The sequence below is a fragment of the Haemorhous mexicanus genome, chromosome Z (assembly GCF_027477595.1).
Source record: "Haemorhous mexicanus isolate bHaeMex1 chromosome Z, bHaeMex1.pri, whole genome shotgun sequence".
NCBI lineage: Eukaryota > Metazoa > Chordata > Aves > Passeriformes > Fringillidae > Haemorhous > Haemorhous mexicanus.
Window position 1 is genome coordinate 18,808,361 of NC_082381.1, and position 26,527 is coordinate 18,834,887.

General features: G+C 35.3%; 1 protein-coding gene across 2 annotated transcripts in view; it reads right to left on the bottom strand.

Moving 5' to 3' along the window:
• Window positions 1-26,527, bottom strand: part of FBXL17 (F-box and leucine rich repeat protein 17) — a 269,579-nt gene that overhangs the window by 107,833 nt on the left and 135,219 nt on the right. The window lies entirely within an intron of this gene.

Genomic DNA, 26,527 nt, shown 5'->3' on the forward strand with positions numbered 1-26,527 from the left:
TTGCTAATTGATAAACTACAAGAACAGCATTTCTGTGAAATGTATGCAACACAAAATGCATCATAAAATAATCCATAAAACTTTGTTACTGCCCTATAATGAGTAATAATCCACAATCTTTAGCATGATTGAAGAAACTGAGATCATGCTAAGCACTTGCAAGTGAGACAGAGCTAACTGAAACACACGTAACTCTTCAGCTGAATCCGGATTTGAAAACCTTTCTGTCCTTTAAGAACTCTGTTAGTGTGGGAATCAAGAAACAGCCGTAATTCTTGGCTACCAGTTGGCATCAGCTATAATAATTACCACCAACTCCCAGCAGATTATTCTGAACCATTCTCACTCTCTTGTAGTATAAGAAATTATGAAAATACTGTCTGTCTCTGCAAAAAATAAAACAGTGATCACAGTAATCTCAGATCTTGATTTCTTGTGTGCCTCTCTTGTGCCTCTCAATTGAACACAAAAAAAACCTTCCCTTTTCCCCTTAGCCAGTTTCTTTTTACCAGTGGTAACCTGGTGATTTCTAAAATGTCTCTACTTTTCAGCATGGCTTGTCTTTGTGAGAAATGCTTGGACAAAGCCAGATAACTTTGCCTTCACTGCCACCCTCTGGGCTCCTTACATCAAAAGCAAGACTCTCAGTCATGGCATAGAGATTTCAGGATGGTTTGACACACACTATCTTGCACATACTTATTAAATATAGTACTGCCTACTTACACAGCACTTTTTCCTCCAAAAAGATCTCTGTCAGAGGGCTTCACAGGTCTATTGATTATATTGCACCACAGATTTAAAACCAAGAGCAGCTAGAATAATTTTATGCCTAGAAATAAAGATAAGCCTATACTACTACAAAACAATTATATAATCTAAATGTTCACCACTGATTTATGACTGAAGATGAAAACATGTCCTGTCACTAGGAGCTTACCTTTCACATTCCTATTTCAGTTACAAGTATCAAAACCTCACTGAGAACCGAACGTCCACAGGATTATTTTATTTTTATAATAAACGTTTTTATTTTACCCAGTTACAAAGTTTCACCACCATAGGTTCCCATACTAGATATATGCTTATGATACTGTTTGTGAAAATATCTGAGAAGCTCAATTGGTTTTTGTTTGGTTGGTTTTGGGTTTGGGGTGTTTTTTACACAAAAACAAAGAGGCAGGGTTTAAAGGAGCCTTGGGTGGCAGCAGAAAAAAAGCTCTGGAGATGAACTCAGTGCCTGCGTCCATTTCCTCTAGCTGTCTTAGATAATCACTGTGTGCTGTAGCATATCCCCTGACAACAAGGAAGGCAATTAAATCCCTACAAAGGTGGCTGTAGACCGAGATGGTTTGGAAGGGTTGGCAGGTAGGATCTCCAGCTAACTGAAGAGCTGGAATGGGAACTTACTCATTCTTTTTTATTAACCATCATCTTCCTTCCCCTCCAGGGTCCACTGTGTAAACTTACATGCGAAATAATTTTCATTTGTACTCATCCAGACTAATTTTGTTTAATGTGTGAAAAGTTTGAAGAGTACTAAAGGTGAAAATAGTGATGTTTGTCAAACACAGTGGAAAAAGGATTTTCAGATTATGTTCACACAGTGGGAATTTTTGATTTCTTACATAATTTGGAAAACTTCTTTAACCAGGTAAATTCATTAGAAAGAGTTATAAAATAAGAATTTATATCTACAACTAACAACAAAAGGAAAAGCTAGGCAGATGGGTAATATGTAAAGAACTGAAGTTTTGATCAAGAAATTATCCATGTATTGAAGTCATGGAGAAAAAAAAAATGCATTGCAAACATCCAAGAACTTTTAAAGTATGTTTTTCCTCTTAGCATAACATTTTTCCTCTTAGCATAACAAAACAGAGTATTAGAACAACAAATAACAATATACTCCCTGGTTTATATACAACATGGTTCTAAACTTTGTTTATGCCTCATATAAAATTATTCAGAAAACCCACAAATCCCCACTCAAATAACTCTTCATAGGCCTCTCAACCCAACAAGTTCAAGGAAGACAGAAGTGGCCACTAATCTTTACAAGCACTCAAGTTAGAGTCAAAGGCATATAAAGATTCTTAATAAGCTGTTTCTAAGGATTCTCAAATACTTCAGCAGTGGTCTTTGAAGACAATCACAATAATGCAATTAACAACTTATTACCATAATTTGTAATCCCCTACAAACACACACTCCGGCATTCGATAGGAAAAAAATCAGATGAAAACAAATAATTTGTTTCATAATCCATGAAAAGCTTCCAAAACTGCAGACCTAGGTAAATAAAACAGTGTAATACCTTAATCAAGTGACAAAAAAAAAAAAAAAAAAAAAAAAAAAAAAAAAAAGAAACAAAAACAACTAAGACATCAGGAAAACATTAGGGAAAGGTGCATTTCCTAATAAAAAAATACATGAGCTAGATGAAGTTTTACATAGGAAAAAAACACTTGAGGAAAATAATGTTTAAAATAATGCCTTTGGAAACAGTACTACTAAAAATCAAAGATAAAGCCAAGCCTTTTAAGCTATGTGCTGAATCTACTAGTCAACAACCAGATGGTTACACTAGATCTTATGACTGCTGGAAAAATGCAATTCCATTAAAATATTGTCAATGTAGATTTTCCCCTGTAATTATGTATTACATGAATGTGTTTCCCAAACACACTGCGAGGCTTTATAAAAGATTTCAGGGTTATTTAAAAGACCTTATACAGGGAAAAAAAATAGCTGCTCACGATTCTTTCAGCTTGTTATACTAAGCATAAAAAATATGAATTTAAAAAAAAATAACACCATAAAGCAACTCCAAACTCATTATATGTAATTCCAGTGAGAAAAAAAAATCTGCCTTAAGAAAATAATGAAAATGGATTTTCAGTTCTCATAAAGAAATTGTTACAAGTTAGATATCTTGAAAATAAAAAAATATAAACAAGACTTTTAAATGTTGAATGAAGTTCTTACTGCAAGAATACCTCATGCTTGCGGAAAGCAGTTTGAGCTGAGTATTAACTTTAACATCTATGTTTGTACACATGACTAGATTTGCAAATAGATACACAAAGCATCTTTATGAATAAAAGCCAGATAAATATGTACGACAGCATATGGTCATTAAATTTTTAATTTTTTATTGAAAATGTAAGTTGCTACACAGTAAAATGAAAGAATTTGTCAAATGTGACAAGGAGCCAAAATGTGCACAAATTAGATGCAGAACTAAATTTATCTGAAGAATTTTACATGAAGTTTCCTTCCTTTGGTATTTATCTACAAGTGAAGAGCAGGCAGACAGACTTTACATTTCAGTTTGAAACTTAAAAAATTGCAGAAAACTGTTGCATAACAGCACCCTGAGTGGGTTTTTACCATCATTCAATTCAAAAGTAAGATTTCCTCCTAGTCCTCCAGAAAAATGCCTCAACACTTCTCCAAGCCTTTCATGCTGACACTCAGGTTTCAGAAAACTGTAGCAGTGTTCAGTATTCAGGAAAGAAGCTGAATTCTGAATCCTAAAACATCCAACAGGAATGCAGGACACAGAAGAAAATCAGTTCAGCTTTCCAGAAGAGGTGGGAAGCTCAAAATAAGTGATAGAGGCTCCTATATGTAGCAGATCAAAGGGCTTCAAGCCATGTATTAGAGTTTGCCTGCTCCATACAGATAACCCTTACATGGAAGGATGAGCATCCTTTAAAATCCTCAGGAAAAGTCAGTAAAAATCAAGATTCCAAATGAACCTCAGCACTTTTGTTTATCATACATTTAGACATGTGTCATAGCCAATAATAGTTTACTGCAGAAACAAATACAGCAGATATGATTTGCCTTCTATATATGGCTATTTTTAAAAAAATCACAGCCTCAACATAAGTTCATTTATTTCATAAAGGAAAAATACATACTCTTTGCTCTTTCTGCAACAAAAACATCAATGAAATTCCTTTTAAGTGTATTGAAAGCAGATGCTTCAGCACACTGCTTTTTACAACTAAGATAAAATATGTTGCCTTATGTATAAAAATAGGAATATTTCTAACAGTGTGGTTCTTTACCAGTTGAACTAAATAGAAAACCTCTTTATAGCAGCAGTTTAAGAAATAGAAAATTAAAGATAATTCAGCTTACAATGCCAAATAGAGGAACACTATTGAGCCAATTTTCATTAATCTTCTGATATCATGAAAATATCTTTATATTTGAAAGTACAGTGGCTATTGTCAGAAGTCAGGAATGTTCTTTTCCAGTGGAAAGAAGAATTAATTAACACTCATATAAGTACTGTCTCAAAGTGTATTTGAGAATGGGACTGGCTTTCATTAGAGGAAGTCATATTAAAGAAATCAAGGACTATTGGAGAAATCTATAATTCTAAGGAGATCCATTTTGCCTGAAGCTGGCATTGAAAACATCTTGTTTTCAGTGTTTCATGGTAAACCCACAGAAGCATAATAAATTTCAAATAGTTCAGGGTACATGGAAAAGCATTACCTGAAAAAAGTGGGGTATCTATCAACAAAAGTTTACTTTTATATATTTTCCATCAAAGCTGTTGAGGATTTAAAGCTATATTGAGCTTTGTGTTTCAAATAAGACATTTTGCTTTAGTCAGAACACTACTAGAAAAATAAAAATTACTCCTGACATCTTGTCAAAAATATTTGCAGCAGTATTTTGTCACAGATTTTAAACAGGAAATAGACTTTTCCTTTCATCCATCCATTACACAAGCATTTTGGTCCTAACGATTTAATTTTTTTTTCAACATCACAGAAAGAATGGACACAACTTTCACTTTTACTCCCACACTCAATTCTAGTGCTGTATTGCATACTCTGAAACAAAGATCCTTTGTCATATGACTTGGGGCACATGTCCTATGCATATCTTCATCTCTGTTTTTTTTTTTTTTTTTTTTTTTTTGAAGTGGCTTTTTTGCTTGATTTCAAGCACTTTTTACTTTTTATTACCAGAAAGGACAACAATGCCTCCAGACACAGACAGCTCAGAAAGTGTAAGGATAGAAGTTATCCATCTAGAATCCCAGGGGTACAGTAACCCATCCAGGTACGACATGTACCAGCACTAATTATTGTTGATGGCATACAAAATAATACAAAACTGAAAGCCACTGAAGACACACTAGGATTAACCAATACGAAATACTTTAAAAGACAATCAGTATCTATGTTGCAAATAAAGGACTCTAGACCTCCATCTAGAGACCTCAGTCTGTTTAAGAATCATACTGGAAAAAGAAGCATCCTGGATTAGCATCTCCTTCCATCAGGGCTAAAGGGTCACCAGCCTATAAATATGTTGAATGCCATCCTTTTACTTTTTTAACTATTTGGCCACGCCAACAAGTTAAAAACATATAAAAAACCAGCTGACTCTTTTCAGCTTTTGATCAGCACACTACTGAGGCTGCTGTATTCTCTTCTCACTTTATCACCTGGCTGTTTGCCCTTTCTTAAACAAGCTCTGGAAGAAGCCATTCAGTTCCATGATTCTATGATATAAAATGGGTTAGAATAGAAAGATGAGGAAGATAACTGCTGGCAAGTTTTCCTGACAGACATAAAAGAAAAGAATTCCACCATTTAACCTCCAGAGCCTCATGGATTTACTCTGTTGCTGGTTCAGATTCATGATGAATGATCAAGAAGTTTCTTTTGCCCAAGCAAAACTAAGTATATATGTTGTCCAGTCTCATACTGGGATGAGCAAACTATTTGTCTGTACTCTAATTAGCTGGAACCCAAAGAACAATTAAGTAGCTCTTTCCATAAAGGAATACAGAAAATCATCTATTAACAACTCAGACAAAAACCATCAAATGCTCAGATCCTACATGACGAGGAGAAACTATTTTCTTCTTTCATGAGTCTTGGACAGCCTACAGAAATCCTTAGCACTGCAGTCAAAAACCTGTGTCAACCACCTTGACTTAAAAGTCTGAAGAATAAAGCTTGTTGGTAGACTAGTAAGACTGCTTACAAAGAAATTTTGAGCATAACCAAATTATAGCTGCAATTATCCAAGCCAAAATTAATAAAAGAAAAGCTTCTAAATATCAGACAATGAAAGGTACATTACCATCTTCATGGATAATTGCAAGAAAAAGAAGGTATCAGAACAAAATGGTCATGGTCCAGTTGCAATATACTTTCTGCAAAATACAGCATATTCACTGCCAAAGAAGCAGAGAAACAATCAATCTACAGGTCCTTACCCTTTAGCAACTCCTCTAAAGGCCTGTTATACAAATGAATCTTTGGATTTGAAAGCTACCTCAACTCTTTGCACCCAAGTTCCCTGTAGTCCCTGAAGACCATAGGTGTCAACTGTAAATCTGTTCCTTTGAAAAAACATAACAATGCATAATATTAAAATATTAAGGGTTAAGAATTGAAGTAATTTGAACACGAGGTTAAAAGACAAGCCATGTAAGCCAGCAAGAACCTCACGTGGTTTAACATGCTGAAATGTTCCTTGATACCATTTTAATGTTAAAACCTGACTGTGGAGGAAGGGTTACTGCAGTTCTTGTTAGTAACAGATCCCTTGGGGTGGAGTAGAGTGAAAGGACACTGAACAGTGCTGTGTTTTCACTTTAGCATGAGAATCATGCTGATAATAAAGTGATGCTTTCGGCTGTTGCCGAACTGTGCTTACCACAAGTCAAGCTCTGCCAGTGTGGAGGTGCACAGGGAGCTGGCTGGGAGCATTGCCAGCAGAGCTGACCCAAAGTGGCCAAAGGGATATTCACAGTATGTTATGTTCAGTATACAAACCAGGGGGAATTGACCAGGAGGGGCCCAGCACTGCTGGGCATTAGTAAGTGGTGAAAAACAGCCTCACTTCTTTCTCTTGGGTTTTATTCGCCACTTTTTGCTGTCTCTCTTTTCATTACAATAGGAATACTAGAACAGCAGTAATGTAGAACGCCATTACTACTCTTACTGATGAGATTTCATTTCAATTATTAAACTGTTCTTACCTCATCACTGGGGTCTTGCCTTCCTTCTGATTCTCTTCCCCACCACATGGTGGGAGTAGCTGGGGGTGCAAGCTGCATGGTACTTAGTTGCTGACTGGAGTTAAGGCATGACTATTTTCTATTTTTACATGGTAAATTGGGCATTTCTTTTGGTACACCACTACTACTTAAAATGCACCCCGAAGCATTTAAAGTGAGATAAAGTTTATAAACCAAAAATTTTCTCTATGCAGAAGTCATCCAGATGAGCATGGCAAATAAAACATGCAAATGCTTAGTGAAAAATATCCCAACCTGTCAGGAATCCTTCATTCACTGAGTTAACCAAAACCAGTGATGATTCTATGATATTTCAAGAACTGCTGCAAGTACTCTGCTTGGAAGTCCTTTTCAGATGAAGGTGACATGCCAAACAGATGCTCGAGCATAACAAGCTGGTTGATTTGAAGGGCTCTCTATTACTCTGGACATATTTGGATGACCAGCATGTTACTGAGAGAGACATTCCCTCACTCAGACAAAACAGCATCTCAGGGAGATGCCTGCCTGCAGCATGGCTCCAGCGTAACTGCGTATTTTCCCCAGAAGTAATTGTGTAACAAGTCCCTCTTTGTCATAGCGCACAGGGGTATAAGCTGCTGAAATTCTAAGTTAGAAAGCATTGGTTTCTTGGCTAATCTGGACAGGTTTTTAGCTCCGGGGCTTGGTGATGATTTCCGTTTATTGTCAGGGGAGCAGTTAACTACAAATGCATTTGTTAAATTAATGTATCTGTGAAAGCTGCTGCAGCTGATTCAATAGCGTGTAAACTCAACCCCTCAAAACATAAAGACATTCTGTAACACAGTCTACACAAACCAAAGCAAAAATATTTTCTAGTATGACATATTACACAAATGGTCACATTCAAAGTAAACATCAAACGTACATGTGCTTTCACTAATTTCTGTGATCTGAGAAATGCTGCCTTTTCTCATTTAAAACTCAATAAACCTTACCATCAATAAAATAAAATAGCTGCACAGGAGACTGGGAAAAAAAATTCTGAAGGAAAACAGCAGTTCTGTTCAGCTTACTTGGCTGTTAAAAATTGTAACCTTAAAGCATGAAGAGAAAGGGCAACCAGGTGTAAATGTGACATATTTTCATTTCTGGTCAAGGGACAATGCACTCACTTTCTCACCCAGACAGAGATGCTACCAAGGGCCAATGTTGCCATAAAGACTGTACTGGTCAATACAGATTATACAGGTTAATACTGGTTTACACATTAATCATCAGGAAAATAATTTACATTTATAACTTTTTTTAAGCTGTCAGTTACAGAACAGGTATGAATGATTATTAAGTTATTACAGAACACATTAAAATAAAATAATATTTAAGTGTGATCAAACTAGAAAAAATCTAAGAAATAGTACCAGAATATAGATTCTTGTAGATGAAAAAATGTTTATATAAGCTAAAAGCATCACTGGAATTTCAGGCACGTGTTTGTACAACAGACATCAAAACAAAAAATTTTAATACATTTCAGTTCTCCATGCTCACAAAGGAAAAAGTTATTTAGACCCCTGCCTTGCATCACATTGTCACAAATATCTGGAACAATGGCAGAAAACCTGCAATCCTACACTTTGGATCTACCTTCCATAAACTGCTGGGATCGCAGCAGTATTCAGAAACTGCCCCACTGAATATTGGTGTGAGTTACTGTGGGAAAGGCTACATATAAGGTATTACATGGTTTTATCCTGTGTCAGAAGATTACTCAAATTTTCAAATGTTTTTAAAAATTTTTAAATGTTTTTAAAAATTTACTTCAATATAAACAAAAGAAGAATCAAGTAGGAAAATCAACAGAGACAGGGTAGAGAATTCTTGTGGTCCAAATGATTACCTGAGACAGATACTCTGCTCATCAGTACAAAGAAAAAAATCAACAAAACACATTTTGTACAATACAAAACCTATATCTCTCTTTTTGGTGAATAAAATAGTGGCTGCTCTAAAAACAACTGCTTTATGACAAAAGATGGAATTTCTTTAACTTTCTTCACTGCTTACAAAATAGAAAGCACAACTTCATATATCCACCCTAATTTTTTCAATTTTAAGTGACTTTTTCATAATGACTTGATTATCAAGCAATTAATATAAAAATTATTTTTTCCATCACTGAAAGGCCATGAAAACTAAATGTTATAATCAGTGTTATTTATGCTTACATGTAGAAAGCCCAATAATTTGCTTATTGGTCTGATTAAATCTTTAAAGTGTAGACACATAAGAATGCATAAAGGATAAAAAAACCCCACTGCTTGCTGTACCCTCTCTTATATTTTCATGATTATAAATTTATCTTGAAAGAAGGACAAGAAAAATATAAATCATAGAAACATATGATTATGTGACGGAAAAAAACATAAAATAGAATTAGAATTAATTAAAATTGAACCTATAGAAATGTATGAGATCACATTTACAAGAAGCAAATCTGACCTTTAGTTAATAGTAAAACTATTTTAATCCTGTAACTATATTTTTGATTATCTGTTATACCTGATTCACTGAAAACATATGAAAATGTAATATTTTTTGAAATAGACATTAAATGATAAAGCTCTGCTCTAGCACACATTGGTTCTAAGGCCACCTCATTGGGTAGGGGCTGGAAGTTTTCTTTGAGCTATTTAATGACAGATATTATAAGCAAATCCACAGGGCAAGATGGTTTAATTTTTTTTTTTTAATAAGGCTCCTTTTTAAGACCAGTATGCCACAGCTGTTTGATTCTTGAATGCTAATTGAAGTGATTTATTAGACTTACTATCTGAAAACATTTTTCATTCATAAATTTAATTCCTATGTCAGTAATACTTTAATTCATTTCATTTTAAGGAATTAAAGAAAATTAAACCATGAAAGAACAAATTATGGTGATGAATTAAAAAATACTGGCTACCAAAACTCCAAGCATGAAGAAAATATTAAGAACACACATGCAAAAAAAGGCTGCATTTTTTTTTTTCATGACTATTACAATACTTCACTTTTATTTTTCAAGAACCCCATGATTTCTCCAAGACAAAGTAAGTAGAGGAGAGATGTAGTTAGCACCACAAAGGCACTCCCTTGGCACACCAAACAAGCAAACAAATTAAACCAGGAAAATTATGAAGTTTTTCATTTTAAATGCTGTCAACTCTATAAATACAACATAAATAATTAAAATACCACCAAAAACAAACACCAAAACGACCAACCAAACCCTAATTTAAAATAAAACATTGTATTTGTTCAGTGTTACAGACCAGTGAGAGATTACAGCTGTCCCGGTTATCAGCTTGGCAACCACCGGTTTCATAAGTAAATTAGTTTGAACTGATAAAGGATTGCAGAAACATACCTAAAGAATACATATTAAGTCCTGATTTGTGCTTGTGCTTGCTCCTACATCCACCTTCCCTTTCACAGAGACTCATTCTCTGTAGTTAATGCTTACTTGTGCCTGCATTTCATTCAAACCACAATAAAATCATTCATAGTCCATATTTGTTTATTTATTCATGAAATGCTTAACATATAAAAGCATTACAAGACAGAGTAATGCACAGGAAGTTTTCCAAAGATCTTGAGCACTTTCTCATTAATCTCCAAAACAAGATTTAGAGAGACAAAAACATATCCAAGCTGTTCCCTGTCCTTCCACTGACATGATTTGCAGATGAATCCATAATCTCCCATCAACAGTACAGAAAGAAAACACACACATCCCTACAAATTTCATAAATTTACATGAACTCTAACAATGCTAGATAGTCATAGTAGTAACAATAAAGTATGCCTTCCATACCTATATCAGTATTGATGATATATTAAATGATTGATTAAATTGATGATTACCAAAAACACTTATGGGCAGCAATACACTGCAAGAATTGCCTCCCTACAGCCTTTCCAATGATGCAAATCAGAAAAACAGGAACAGAACACAAGGCAATAACCTGCCACAGTGTCAATATGAAGTGTTAGGACACAAAGCATCAATAATAAAGAAAAAGTTTTATAACAATAAGTAAATCTGACTTGCCTCAACAACGTACTGAATGAACTTGCTATTCCTTGGTGTGATTTTCTCCAAGAAACTGCACGTGTCCTTATAATTGTTAAGGACCAGAGATGAACTAAATAGCTGGTTTTGCAACTTCCATCATTAAAATGTTAACCATAAACTATCTCATATTTCATATCTCTTCAGAAAACTAGTTTCTCGTTTGTGTATTTCCTTCCTACATCATGAGCACCCCAGAGAATGCAGTACTTCTAATGGTGAAAAATTATGCAAGAGTCAGTCAATTGGTTCAAATTTTTCTTAAAATGCAGTTTTGCCCCCTTCATATTTGCAGAAAACATCTTTTCTAAGAAATCTAAATAATTTTAAGTTCATACATAGCGACTCTGCACAGGGAGCACAATCTTGATGGATTATGCAAACTTTTGTTACTTGGTCCTCAATTTGTGGTGAACAGTTCTATCAATTGTATTTTTCACACTGGGGAAGAGGAGATTTTGTTTAAATGTTAAGATGTATTTAAAGAGATATGTAGATATACAACCACATTCAAGCACACACCTCCATTTATTTAGTCAGGTTTACTTAAAATATTATTATCTGGACATCTTCATTAGAAATAAAGCTATTTAAAATTGACTATCAACGTGTGAAATATATCATTAATAAAAATCCCTATTAATCATATTAAAAATATTAGAAAATGCTGTTTTGTGCACTTTAACCAAATCTAATGCTCATCCAAACACAGCTACCGAAAAACTCCCGGTAAATAAAAACGCTCTTGAGCTTTGTCAGAATAATTTTCTAAGAACATGTAAACAATAAGAATGCAATTAAATATGCAAACTCCCAAAATAAAAAACTAAGTCCAGGTTCCCCCAGTAGAGCACAGTGAAGTGCTGCACAGATGTAGACAGGACTCCTCGGGAGGACAATCAGCCACTGTTCTGGGCTGCAGTAATGCAGGAGGTCCCTTGCTTACCTGGAGCACTGCACTGTGTCATATAAATATAGACTTCTCCAGCATTTAGTTACAAATTGCCATGCTTTGATAGCTGGCACCCAAAGAGAAACATCAGGTGAGGAACTATAATTTGCACACATAAGTTGCATCTGTATGCAATCTGGTTGCATATAGATGCAACCATCAGTGTTTTAATCCTGGCTTCCTGCTCACTAATTTGATTTTGATAAACCTGAACTGGTGTTTTCTGATGAGAAAGTGTACCATGTTGCCTCTTCTGCTGATGATCTTGGGCATGATGACTTTGCCTCAGTCTAGCTCTCAGGTTTATCACAGTTGGACAGTCAAATTGTTTTTTCAATTTTTCCACCCAAATCCAGCTCTGGCCTCAACCTTTTAATTGTATTTAAATGCAGTAATTTAAAAATAAGAGTAGTTTTTCACCTGGTTTTGCTTCTCCTGGTAATTTATTTGAAAGAAGAGTGATTAGCATTTCATACTGCAAATACTAAAAAACTAGCAGAATTGTTTTTAGCTTTCTTCGACTTTCTCACAACTCAGGTGCAGAAAATCACTGCTGTACAGCTGTGAGTATAGCAAAAAGGGGCGGGGAAAGAGCAGAGGAGAGAGAGAGAGGGAAAGAAAATAGAAGGGTGAAGGGAGAGGAGAGGCATGAAAGTGAGAGTGAGGAAAGAGGGAGGGAGGGAGGGAATCTGTCTGATATGAAAATGGAAACAGAAAGGTTGACAGCTAGAGTAGCAGCACATATTTAACAGATTTAATATATTATTAACAACTACATGACTCAAGAATTCTGATTACAAGCTTTTTAGACATTTGTCCTGATCCACAACACTGGTTTTCCAAAATTTACTTTAAAACATCCCTGCGGACACAATTGACAGCAAAACTTGTATTAATCACATCCTTCTCCTTTTTGACTATGAAGATAAACTTTGTATTTTACACATGGCAAAAAACTTTAAATACTATTCTCCCACTTTTCCTAACTCACAGCATGCTGAGAAGTACTTAAGAGTTCACTGGCAAGCTTTCAATAATTAAATATATTTTATTACTCATGAAACTATAATAAAACCAAATTGCATCTTTCTTTCTAAATATATAAAACATGTTTTCTTTCTAAATATATAAAAATTTAGACTCCTCTTCAAACTAAAGCAGAGAAAATGAACAGGGATTTTTGTTCCTGCTTTAGTAAAGATAAAAGCAAACACAACAAAGACTGGTGAAACATGTCAACTTATTACAGACTATCCAAGAGCATGATACAAGTTAATCTTGTTCAGCACAGTATTAATAAAACTAAGATGTGAAAGGCACAACTGAGGTGCTTCATGCTGCCTTCTGCTTGCAGCTCAGGAGACCCATTTTCAAAACAGACTATATCAGCTCTAGATAAGACTTTAGCATTTAAATGTCAGGTTGAAGGTATTGGGCTTAGGTGATCTGATTCAAAGGCTAAGATGAAAACATGTAACAGATTCCCTATGTGTCAAATGAAGCTATTAAAAAAGACACTGATATATTGTTCTGCATGATCTCTGCAAGAAAAAAAAAAAAAAAAGATTTGTAATAAAGACTGCTCTCCTTGTGTTCCCCTACCTTATTGTCAGTACAGTGGAATGCTAAAACAGGTTTCCTAGAAAGCAACATGGTATAAAAGGTTAGACATAATTTTGGATTAGTGTCCTAGCACTGCCTCAAAAAGAGAATGAATTTAAAGTAAATTATTCGTCTTCCAGGTTTACGTTGCTATGATCCTATAATTTTCATTAATTTCTAATTTTTTTTAATTTAACCTCTAGAAACGTAGTAACTGCTTTCTGCCTTCCTTTCCTTATTATGCAAAATGACGCCTGAGAGCAAAAGTACCTTTAAAGTAACTTTATTGAAGTACAATATACTCATTTTTAAATGCATTTAACATCTGAAAAACCTCTCCCTGTTTACATTTACAAAAGAGTTCAAATCTGTACATATTTTTCTCCTTTACAAAGGAATATTAAATATCAGTGTAACTGTTTTTGAAGAAGCAAACATTCTTTTAATTAAATTATCAGAAGATGTAAAATAAACTGAAAGATGAGTACATTGATTCTAAGAAGCTAAAGCTTTCTGTTTTGAAAGAGTATTGGAAATCAGCTAATGGACAAAACCAAAGTAACTGTGCACCAAATTGCAAATTTTTTACTGGTTTAGTTAGTCTTTCTTTTGCCAACTGAAAGATACACATTAAAAAACATACATAGATCCATCAATACCCTGGTAGCTGAGTCACAGATCACGACTGTGCTAGTAAATCATAATCCATTCCTAATTAACATAAAAGATTTATTACAAACAATGGTTTAAGTTTGTCATAACTTGGAATGAACACCATTTGGAGGAGGAACTAATGCACACATATCCACCTCCTTATCTGCTACTGCCTGAATCCAATTTAGCATTTTTTGTTTCCAGCTCAGTTCAAACAAAGTGCTCCCACATGCTCTTGTTTCTGGATAGTAAAAAATCCTTCAGGATGACTGAGCCACTTGGTGTGCAGTCATTTTTTTCTCTAAATGTTTTGAACACCTCTTGGCTTAGGGATTTCAGTGGTCACATTTGTGATGCTTTATCTTTCTTCTAGTTTTATTTATGGTGGTTCCAATTTCTTATTATTTGTTAATACTTCCCCTGTTGGTGGGTAACTGCTGATGATTCTCAAGCTTTCTTCTGTATCCTTTTTCATTCTCCTATTCTAGTCTGTTTTGCAAAGTAGACATCTAAATCTACACAGTATTATTCAAGGGAGAAGGCAATACTTTATTCTGCATACTGTCTTCATTACTTATGGTCAGAGGTTTCAGTTCCACATTGTCTCCTCCCTGTCTATATCCACAGAAACTGTTAAAATGTTGAGTCGCTTGTTTGGTACACTATTGTCAACACACATGCTACAAAGCACCACCTTCTATCAAATTTTATTGTCCTTCCAAACAGGAAGGACAATAATAAAATTATAAGCCTCCTCCTTATAGTTTTTGGTTTTGTCTTTTAAGACTATAATGAAGATCTACTTAGCATGGATGCTGAATAGCTAAAAAAAATCCCTTCTTTTTCACTAGTGGCACTGGGTACTACACCTTTTTTGTATCTCTTTCCTTCAGTTCCCATCAGACTTTCCTATACTTCTTATATGTATGTGATGACAATTCTGTACCTGTATGCCAAGCAGCCAAGCTCTTCTGTTTTCACCCTGTGAACCAAAAACTCTTGCTCCAAATTCTTGTGTTGTGACCCATCTTACATCAGTGAAGCCTTTGGGGATCCCCTTCCTGGAGATGCTAACCGTGCTCTTTCCCATCTTCTCTAGCACAATGTCAGAGGGGAAATGAACTCAGTCAAACAGCTGTCCCTGCAGTTATTGTAAAGGTGAGGGAGCAAACAGTGGCCTTTGATTACACCTTCCCCAACAGGAAGCACCTTCCTCCTGCAGCGACTCCTATTGCGGCAAGGCACCTTTTCATATTGCCCTTTTCATATTGCAAGGGCAATATGAAAAGGTGCTCTACTTAGGTTTGTTTTTCAGGTATGTTTCATAGTGAGTTAGTATACTTTCTGCATTTGTTTGATGAAGACAAAGTTTGTAAAGGCTGGAATAACGTGTTGGGTTTTTTGGTCTTGTACAGCTTTGAGCAAATTGTCACCTCTTAAATATTTAATATCAGCCATCACAGCAACAACAAACAACGGATAAGTGCACTCTATGGATACTGAATCTCCTCATAGGGTCCCCTAGAAGTCATTAGGTGTCCTCTCCCATAAATATTTAATAAAGATTTGATTTCCAGGCACTTCCACTGTCTAAAATGTTCTCTTGAAAAGCCTGTGAAAGCACACAATTGTTAAATAAAGACCAAAGAGGGAGGGATATTACTTCTGCACTTTACAAAGTTTGAGCACTTTATGTCAAATGATACATGGTGTTATTACAGCTCTATCTTGAGTAATGATTTTAATTTTATATTTCATCAACAGAGACTGACCATTGTGTTGCTAGTAGAGGGTTAGAAGTGACTTATCTGGTTAATATTTTAGACAGAGGTAACCATTCTGCAGCTTACATGTTAGAAGGGTAAATGGATGCACCAGATGTATAATTAAGAGAAGAGACCATAAGGTGGCCTTTAACCAATATTATTTTTAACGTTAATTCTGGTTTGGGGATGAAAAGTCAAGCCCAGGGAAACCATAGTAAATATCAGGATTTTATTGTTTTGCAGAAACATATTCAACATCAAATGTAACTGTAACTCATGCGCATATCTTTGCACATGCACAATCTTTGGGTAACATTGCTTTCAATCAGAGAAGATGATATCACTCTATTTGTCTTTCCATTTAGACATCAGTGTGATACTCTTAGGCATGATGGTATAGGAATGTCCATACTCAGGGATACCTCAAGCATGATAAATTTAAAAAACATAGAAATAAATTATTTTAATATTTATTTTTCTCTTCATCTGCACTGTGTATGAATGTTTAAAAGTTTGAAGACACTGGCTCTGAAGGGGTTTCTGAACACAAAATAAATGAAACTACTTAGTTAATATCACATTAGGGTTTCGTAATTATGTTTATTACTGAATAGCTGTGGTACTCAATAAAAATAAACACAGTCAGTCTGCTTTCTATCCCCCCATTTACTATAACTTTCAAAAGTTTTTTTTTAATTGTCTTTCTTGCTAGTTCTGTTGCATGAACACCACAAGCCATTAAGAACCGTCCCTTCAAGGCAAGGATTTATCCCTTGAAGCTTTAAAGAGGGATAAGAGGAAGACGCTGACTTGGGTGGGTTTCTCACAGGCAGAGGCTATTAGAGGAAACTCATTACAAAGTAGAGGAAGAGAGGGCAGAAGGACTGCCAAAAAAACTTTGGAGCCCTGGTAAAGGGAAGGCTGGTACACCTAGAGGTGACTGGAGGACCAATGTCCCTGGCCTATGCTGATAGCTCCTTGGGATCTCTCTGTTTGCTGAACTTGATGGTCTTCATTACAAGCTCAATATAAATTCTTACAGCCTAGCTGAAACACCCTCCTCACAAGCACATACACATTATTACACTAGATAACACTGGAATTACCCAGTACATTGAAACTATTTGAGTCACTCAGTGCCCTGCTGTTCTTCTGTATATTTTATCCTATCTATCAAATTCATCATTCAAATTTTATGCTCCATAGGTCAAATACCTGATCTCTACATGCTCTTTAAGGCTAATAATAAAGATTAAAGCAGTATGAAGTAAAAGTTTGAAAAGACCGTATCTGCTTTGAAGGCAAGCAAACATGTTTCTGGGAAAGAAAAGAGTAATGACACACTTCCATCTCCAGGTAAAACTCACTACCCTCACCAAGTGCTGTGTGAAAATGTGACGAGCCACAAGTGTACCAGTTCACCCCCAATAGCCTCTCCCTTGCACCCTGAGCATGGCAGGGCAGTGTCTCTGTGCCAATCACCCCCTGGCACCTTGCTGTGCCAGAAACACCTGAGGAAGGTCCCAGGATGCTGCACCATGACTGCTGCTGGATGGAGCCCTGTTCTGCACCCACAGCAGCATGAGCCCTGTCCACACAGGCTGCAGGACTGCTGTACAGCTCTGCAACATTCCCTCCTGCCCCACCAGTGATCCTGCAAAGCTGTCTACTTGGGAATCGATTTCTCTGGCAGGGATGCTCTCATTAATAGACAAAAGGTTCTTTCAGAAAGCGGGTTCATAGAAATATGTTGAAGCACTGGCAGTTTACTAACCATTGTTCTGAATTTCTGCTTTTACACAAATAAACAAGAATATATAGTGTTTAAATGTATAGACACACTCTTAATCCTTCACAGTGTCTTTGAACCCTGAAACAGCTGAAATCTTCCATTAAATGAATTTTTACAATCCAGTCTTTGTAATCTCTAATTCCTAATTTCACTAAGTTTAACAAGATGGAACTTGCATTATCTTAAATAACAGTGCAGAAAAAAACTTATGCTATAACTGAGTTATTGTTTAAAACACACATATAACTAAGTTAGAAACCACTTACTGTACCATTGTTCAGCCATATTGACTGGTTTGTTGGACAGATCAGTTTTACTGTGTGACTAAGACACTCATTATGGTTTTATTTCATTTATAATTTAATTCCATGCTTTGATATATGTAAAACATCCTGAGGATATCCTTTTCATAACATTAAGGGCCTCTAAATTCAAGTAGAATGACACCCACTTGTTACAATCCTGTATTATCTAATGGCAGAAACCTTTCAATAACTAACAATTTCCACTTAAAAACCTGAATGCTATCAGGGTGTATAAGAAAAAGAAACTCCGGTAAATAAGCACATATTTCAAAAAGTGTTATTTTAAGATTGAGGTGAAATATTCTTCTATACAGGTATTCTAAAATTAAGATCCAAAAGCATTTAATTTCTCAAAACAATTAAATACTGATTTTATAATACAAGAAATTTAGTTTTGCCATTTTCATAGAACCCCACTAAAATAACCAGTGAGTGTACTATGCTAGGCTGAGAAATGCATAGAATATTTGGCATGAATCAACTTCAGGGGAAAAAACCAATTATCTACAATCTCTTAACTGAAAAAAAAAAGACTTCTTTTATTATCTAGGAGATAATTACTATATTTACTTTTACATGAAAAAGAAAATGCTTTAACACATGCTATGTTAAAGATGAATAATGGCTTTCTTAGGGATATGTAAATTTATTACTTTACTAATGCTGGAATCTAAGGAGCTTCCTAGCTGTATTTTCACAATATTAGGGCCATCTTGCACAGTTATTTAATAATTATTTCATATAGATTCCATCAGAGAGATCAGCCCCATCAAAAACTTTCTACTACCTTGAATAAAACATCACATTCTTAGTTATTTAGGGTTTTCCATCACACCAAGTCAGGCTACTGGTTGCTGATTTTGGAGAACACAGAATCACTTAGGCTGGAAAACATCCTTGATCATCAAGGCCAGCCACTAACCCAACACTGCCAAGTCCACTAATAATCAATGTCCCACATGCCACAACTGTGTGTCTTTAAATTCCTCCAGAGATGGTGACTCCACCACTGCTCTGTGCAGCCTGTTCCAATGCCCAACCAAACTTTCCCAAGAAGAATTTTCACCTAATATCCAACATACCTCCAGTTGAGACCACTTTACCTTGTCTGTCACTTGTTAGCTGGGAGAAGAGCCTAACCTGGCTACACCTTCCCCTCAGGCAATTGTAGAGATGATAAGGTCACCTCCAAGCGTCCTTTTCTCCAGGCTTTGCCCCCTCCCAGCTCCCTCAGCTGTTCCTCATCAAACTTGTGTTCCAGACCCTTCCCTAGCCCTGCTGCCCTTTTCTGGCCATGTTCCAGTCCCTCAGTGTCTTCTTGTGGTGACTGTCCCAGAACAGGGCACACAATTTGAGGTGGTGCCTCACCAGTGCCAAGCACACACAGCAGTCATCAGGATTTTCTATGCAGTAAATTATGGTATTTTTTTCTTATGCTGTATCTCAAGTGGGTTTTAAAGGGTGTAAGTTATGTTAGTAACTGTGGCCATAAATGTTGCTTTTGTCCTGAATATAATTTTCTGATTTATGAGATAGAAAAGTAATTTTCAACTTCTAAAAACACCTAACTTTATGGAAAACTAAAGAGCAAATGAACAAACCACAGAAAAGGTAACATGAGCACTATTCAGTTCAAACCATCTGAAGTACTGAATCAAGACTGAGCCAGGACTTCGTATTTCATTGGAAGAACCTGCTGAAGAACAACATTGTGAATCAGGCTTTTTATGAGAAGCACGATTTGAATTAGCTGACCTGATACTTCTGTCAGCTGCAGAAGATAACAGGCAATTCCCAAAGGGTTTGTAATGTGCTTGCACCTATTTTTGAAAAGCAGGCAACTGGAACTGAGGCTTTTTAAGACACATTTTAAGTAGAGGGCTGAGAATAACAAGTTGAAGTCAACTAATGAAAGTGATTTTGAAATAAGATTTCAAATCAAAGTCACTCTGAATTTGCTAGATTCCAAGTTTTGAACTTAGTAGTCTTCTCTTTTTTTCCTTCTTATTTTCCAGTTGTTAAGAAAACAAAATTCTGGTGAAACAAAATTTAGCAGAATGGCAAGAAAAACCTGTTGCAGACAAAGCAAAACTCTTCAGGCTCTTAAACTCAGAAGTGATTTAAAAGAAATGGATACCGTATCAAATGTGCAAGCATAATGGCCTGACAATTATGGGACAAAATCAGAAAGGACCAAGCACAAAATGAAACAAAACCAGCAAGGGGCAAACAACAATAAAAATTATGTAAAAAGTATGCTCAGTAGTTAGAGAAAAACCTGGAAAAAGATTGCTATATCATTCTACTGCTAAGGAATTCTGTCAAAATGTGATTCTGAAAGATGAGAATTAAATGCCCTTCCTTACTTCTGACTCAGTAAACTTCACCAGACGGTTAACTCAATTACAACCATTACAAAGGAGTGACCTGGATGATGGACTAAAACCTCTTTAGACCAAAAATAAATCTTGCTCCTCATCAGTGGTGACAAAGTCCTCAGTTGCAGCAAGAAATATCCAGATAATGTTAACATAAGCTTTCTACTGGTGAGAAAATAAGACATTGCAATAGATTGTCTATAAATAAGATTAAATTTACAAGAAGGTACTTTTAAAAAAACAGATAAAATGGAATACTTTCAACTAGAGATAAATTTCAAGCTTCATTTTCTATGGGTTTGTGACAATCTACATGCAAGTGGCTCTGAAAACCTCTGGATAGTGACCACTGACATAATCTGGAAAATGTTACAGGGTATGGAACATTATGATGCTTCTGAAGAGGTTTCAGTAGTTTGACGTCTATTACTTGACATTTGCAAAACACTTCCATAACCACTGCAGTTTGCTGGGAAATCAGAGAACATGTAGAAGCACCTCCATTATTGTAGTTTTGTGGTTTTTTGGTGTGTTGCTTTTGATTTTCTGAACTAGTCATGTTACTCTTACATAAGGTCAAGGAAGGAGAAGAGGAGGGATAAGAGAATTCAAAGGAAAAATGTGAGGCAGACAAGAGGCAAGTAATATACTAAGGTTTAAAACAGCAGAGAAAATACTGTAGCCAGTTCTTTCTTTTTTCTACAACAGAAATTCAAATGGCAATTTTATTTTCTTTCATGTGCTTCCATGTCTTTTATGTAGGAGAGTACTTTGAATGACCATCTAGATTATTATTATATAGGATTATTTTAGAACTATTCCAAATCACAAGCAAAAAATGACAGTTAGGCAAGGTTCTCATGCAGTGTTAATAGACCAGCAGAATGCCTCACTGCAGTTAAGGCAGAGACACAAGTGAATACAGCCCAACTAAATGACCGACTTCTATTGTTCATTCCACCTGACCTCTTCATCAAGGAACTCACCACAGGAGCATCAATCTGAGCTCCCTAATCCTTCCAATCCCATGGTCTGAATTTGCCCTTAGAAAAATTCTCTAGACCAGGTCAGTGCCAAGAAACCAGTCTCACACAATGGTAACTACTCCAAAATCTATTTTCATTTTTCTTTTCACGCCTTGATAATCAGCTATCCGGTTCAAAATATCCAGTACTTGTATTAACTTCACACTTATTTTTGCCTGCTCATGAACTGCAGCTGCAGGTCCCAAGCTCCCCTAGCCCAGAGGTCTCAGTTGCTCTCTTTTGATTGACTACTGTAGCTATTTGAGTTTGTCTCTGAGCCTGCCCCTTAGATTTTTTCATCAATTCAAGTCAAAAATAGCTGTGGAAAGAAAACACTAACTGGACTGTTCGCAATAGATTCTGAAGAAGCAACACAATAACGTATATCAGCGGCATTGTGTAGCGTGTATTAGGATATGTTCCACTTTTTTTAATCCCAAAGTACAACTGGAGTGGGCTGAAGAAGACCAGCAGAGCGCTGTGAAGCTAAACCATGAAAAACTACCTGAAAAGCTGTGACAGTGAGACGTCATTCTACAAAATCTAGTAAGGTCACCATATGAAGACAAGGGTAGGACCAGGTGATTCCCACAGACATCTGCGACATAGACTTTTCATGACTCTGCACTAAATTCAGAATTTACCTATCATTGCAAGCTTCACTTTTACTGTCTGCCTTATTTATAAAATGTAGTATGTAAAACGAGTATTCAGAAAAGTTTAAAATATATAAAAGAAGAAAGTGCTACAAGTGTTGCTTCTGTATTTTGAATTGTAAAATAAGGAATTGACCAATTACCTTTTTTTTTCTGCTGTTTTTGTTTTTCAGTTGTGTTAGGGTTGAATAAGGCCACTAAACGAGCAAGTGAATAGCTGAAAGGCTATGAGCTCATGCACGCATCCTTAGTATAATGTAAAGAAACGGCAAAAACTAGGAGTTTTGAATGCTCAGAGGAGCATTCAGAAGTGATTTGCAAATAAAAAACCCACTGATCTTCCAAGGCCCAATCTTACACAAAGAATTTCTCATCAGCTGAGTTATTACTTGAGTGATTTCAGAGGTTGTAGACCCAATCACTCTAAAGCTTGTTAAATCATTGGCAAATTAGTTTCTGTTTGAACCTGAGACAAACATGCCTGAAGTTTCTAGGGGGGAAACGACAGTCATAAAGATTTCTGCATATTACCAGAGCAATGAAATCCACAATTTCCAAAAGACTATCATTTAGCTATTCCTCTGTTAGGATAGCACACACTTACTTTTGTTATATACGGTTGAGAGGAAATATCTTTACGGTAGTTATTGGCATTTCAGACTGAAAAAAACTTCTGTAGTGTACTCAGTAGGAGTAAATTATAGAAAATGTAAAACTACCACCATAAACATTTGGTGACAGCATTTAATAGCTAATTCAATAACTGGAACTACAGAATCAACTCATCATTGCGTATATGTAAAGATTTAACTGGTTATAGCATTAAAGTTGGAGAATTATTAAATATGTGGTACACACTATATTACACAATAATGAGTGCTATCTTGTTTATCACTACTGTAGACATTGGTCCAATATACCAGAAGTGACTTAGAAGAACTCAAAAAAGACTCATTAACTGCTTTCAAGAAACAGTGTTGTTCCTGTGGTGTTGCTCTTTTTGGCCTTATGCCCAAAGACTAAACATCCAATTAAAATTGAAAGCCAAGATACTGATACTGAGCTCAAGATTCAACACTTTATTTTTTATACAAATAATAGGATATATATGCCTCACTGTAAGTAAGTACTTCATGTCTGCTGCACCACTGAGAAAGCAAGGAAATGTATTAGTTTTGAAAATATGTAGTAAATTCTGAAAAAAAAGCTGAAAAGATGAGTTAATTACCCTACTGGCCAAAGGCCATATCAATTTAATTAGAAAGATCATTATGAGCACACAAAGAAAACTTCTAAATTACTTCAGATACACTTAACTCTGTGTGCTGGTTTTGGCTGTGATAAAGTTAATTTTCTTCACAGTAAGTATCAGGGTCCTATGTTTAGGATTTGTGCTGCAAGCATGAGGAGCAAAAAAGGCCTTCACTCTATATAAGCACTCCTCAGCAACAACTAAAATACCCAACCCTGTAATATCAACATTGTATTCAGTAAAAATTCTGATAATTGAATGTTATAGAAATCATAGCCCCAAAGGAGTTGCTATGAAAAAATTAACTCTATCCTAGCCCAAACCAGCCTTCTGGCATGTACATGCCAAGTTAATGAAGAAGAAACAGTTTCAAACTAATGAACACGGTACAATGAAGTTATAAAAACAAAAGCCCATGAAATCGCTATATAGCAGTTTTAAACAGGTTTCTTTTTAAGCAGAAAAAGGTTTTAACCAGGAAAGGAGATGCTCCCTGCTTAGAAAGAAACAGAATCCTGCAGCTCCTTAATAAGGGTTGCATTTAGTTTGTATCTAAACAAAGTTGTTGTTTAAAGCTAAGATACATGACAGGGATGATTTACTCAATTTAAAAATGGATTTTCTATTAAAAAATAGAAGTTATTAAAATAAAAATAAGTTCTTTCAAGATGAAGTACAGACATGCTTACTTACTACAATGAAAATAAACAAGAAGTCTTGTATCTGACATACAGTGCTATCACAAAAACAGATAAAGTCTCCAGCAACAAGTCCAGTCTGAGACACATGACATAGAAGTTTTTCCTGGCAATTAGTTAACTGTCTGGGAAAACACAGTTATAAAAGAAGAGTTTAGTAGCTCTTAATAATGCAGCAAGTTTCAATCATTGTGAGTGCTGCTGCTAAGTTCACTACCAACCTCATGATAAATGATGCATATGATGGACTACTACAGTTGTTTAAGACTGATAATATAAAGGAAGTTCTCCAAGAACTGTCTGGAAGTTAAAACCTTTATCAGCTGTCTGAGGATACCCTCAGAGTAGCTATTGGTTTACCTGAAGTAACTTTCCTCACCTTGTTTTAATTTCTTCACTTGTATATATATATACTTTATATATACTATACTAGAATATATACTTTATATTACTATAGCTGTGAGACACAATACTTAATTCAAATTTTACATTAGAAATTCTTGGCTCTTAAGTAGATTATAGCCTATCCATTTAAAGTAAATTCTACCAAAAGCTTTTATTTAAAATCCGAGCTGAAGATACCTAAGCATTTATTCTTTGTCACAGAAAAGATTATTTGCTCCACGCATTTGAAAAAAATGGAATTTTAATAGGTTTCTAAATGCAATTGATACTAAGAGCAATATTTGATCTTTTTTGCTACACATTTTTCCATTAAGTGGGAAACAGAAAAAAAAATTAATCTGAAAGTAAGCACCTGAAGTTCTGACCTTTAAATTCAGTCTATATGCTAATCCCTCCTAGTTAGGAATCAGTTCCCCAAATCATCAATATGGAAAACTAAGCATAATCCTGCTTTCAGATTCAAAGATATAACTTTGCAAACATGAAAGTTCTAGAACTAATTTTTGTTATAAAACATTTGAAAACTCCGTATTTTAAAGAGTTTCAGCTTGCCACAGAGTTTATCTTTCATATTCCTATACAGTCGCTTTCTTTTGTGCTATCAATAAAAACTAACACTGACCTTCCTCCTAGAAGGTTAAACTTCTAGCTTCTGTTTGAAACACTAGAGTGCCTTTTCTCAGAAGAAACACCACATGTACGCGCCGCCAGCAACGAGAACGAATACACTATTGCGCCGACCCTTCATTAGTCAGAGGATCTTGGCAACAGCAATAGTGCTTATAGACGGTGTCTGCATGAAAAACTGTTTTCAAAGGTAACCTTGCCAAGGGCTATGTTCCGTCTTGGCAAAAGGAAGCAAACTTTACTTTTCTACCAATCAGTTCACTCTGCATGAGAAACAGGTGTTATGATAGGAAATGGGACTTGGAGTAGAACCAAAATGCAGTTCTCTAAAAATAAGTTTGGTTTGGAAAAAATCAGAGATAATAAGCCTGCAGGGCTTACATGTTTTTGCAAAATGCAAATCATGAAAACTGGTTAAGGGATTAAGTGCTCTTTTTCAAAAATGACCATGGAGATTATAATCATTAATTAAAATCATGTAAATAATATTCTGAAAAAACTCTTCCTTTTTATCTCATAGGTTTCAAAAAGCCTAATGGTAAAAGATTTAGTCTCAAAAGAGCTACTCTAATTAAAATTAAAAATTTAGCATAATTAATAAGTGTGACTAGGCTTGCAATCTCACCACTTGCTATAACTTTTTTTTAACAGATAAATAAGATTACATTTTTCAGTATCATTATAGAAGGCTTATACAATGGATTATACCTTTACATGTCCCTTTAAATATTTTCAATCAATTAAATAAGTACTGATATTAAAACCTTCTTGACTTCTTTTCACTATTTACTACTACTCCTTAAAACATGGCATGTTATGGTATTTCTTCTGCTCACTTTGTAAGTCTTCTGTCATTCACCTGTACTGATATATGACCAAAATACACAAAACAGACAGACATAGTAAAAATAATTATAAAAAATATTTATCTATATAGCACACAGATTGTCTTTATATTCTACAATTTCTCTAAGGAATACAGTGATGAAATATTGCTCTCCCTACTCTAGCTTTTTTTCAGAACTTCAAATTATTCTGGAAAGGAAGAGATATCTCTTCTGTATCCCATACTGAGGCTCAGCTAAGATATGCTGTTTTTTCATGAAAACAAGATGGGAATCCCTTGCTTTATCTTGAAATCAAAGATGCTTTTAGGAGTCCTTAACTGTGTTTCCTCTACAAATAAAGATTGATGATTTAATCTTTTTGCAGAACATACACTAAAGCAGAAGTTAAGAGCATATTTAATGATTTAAAATAAATTGCACTGACAT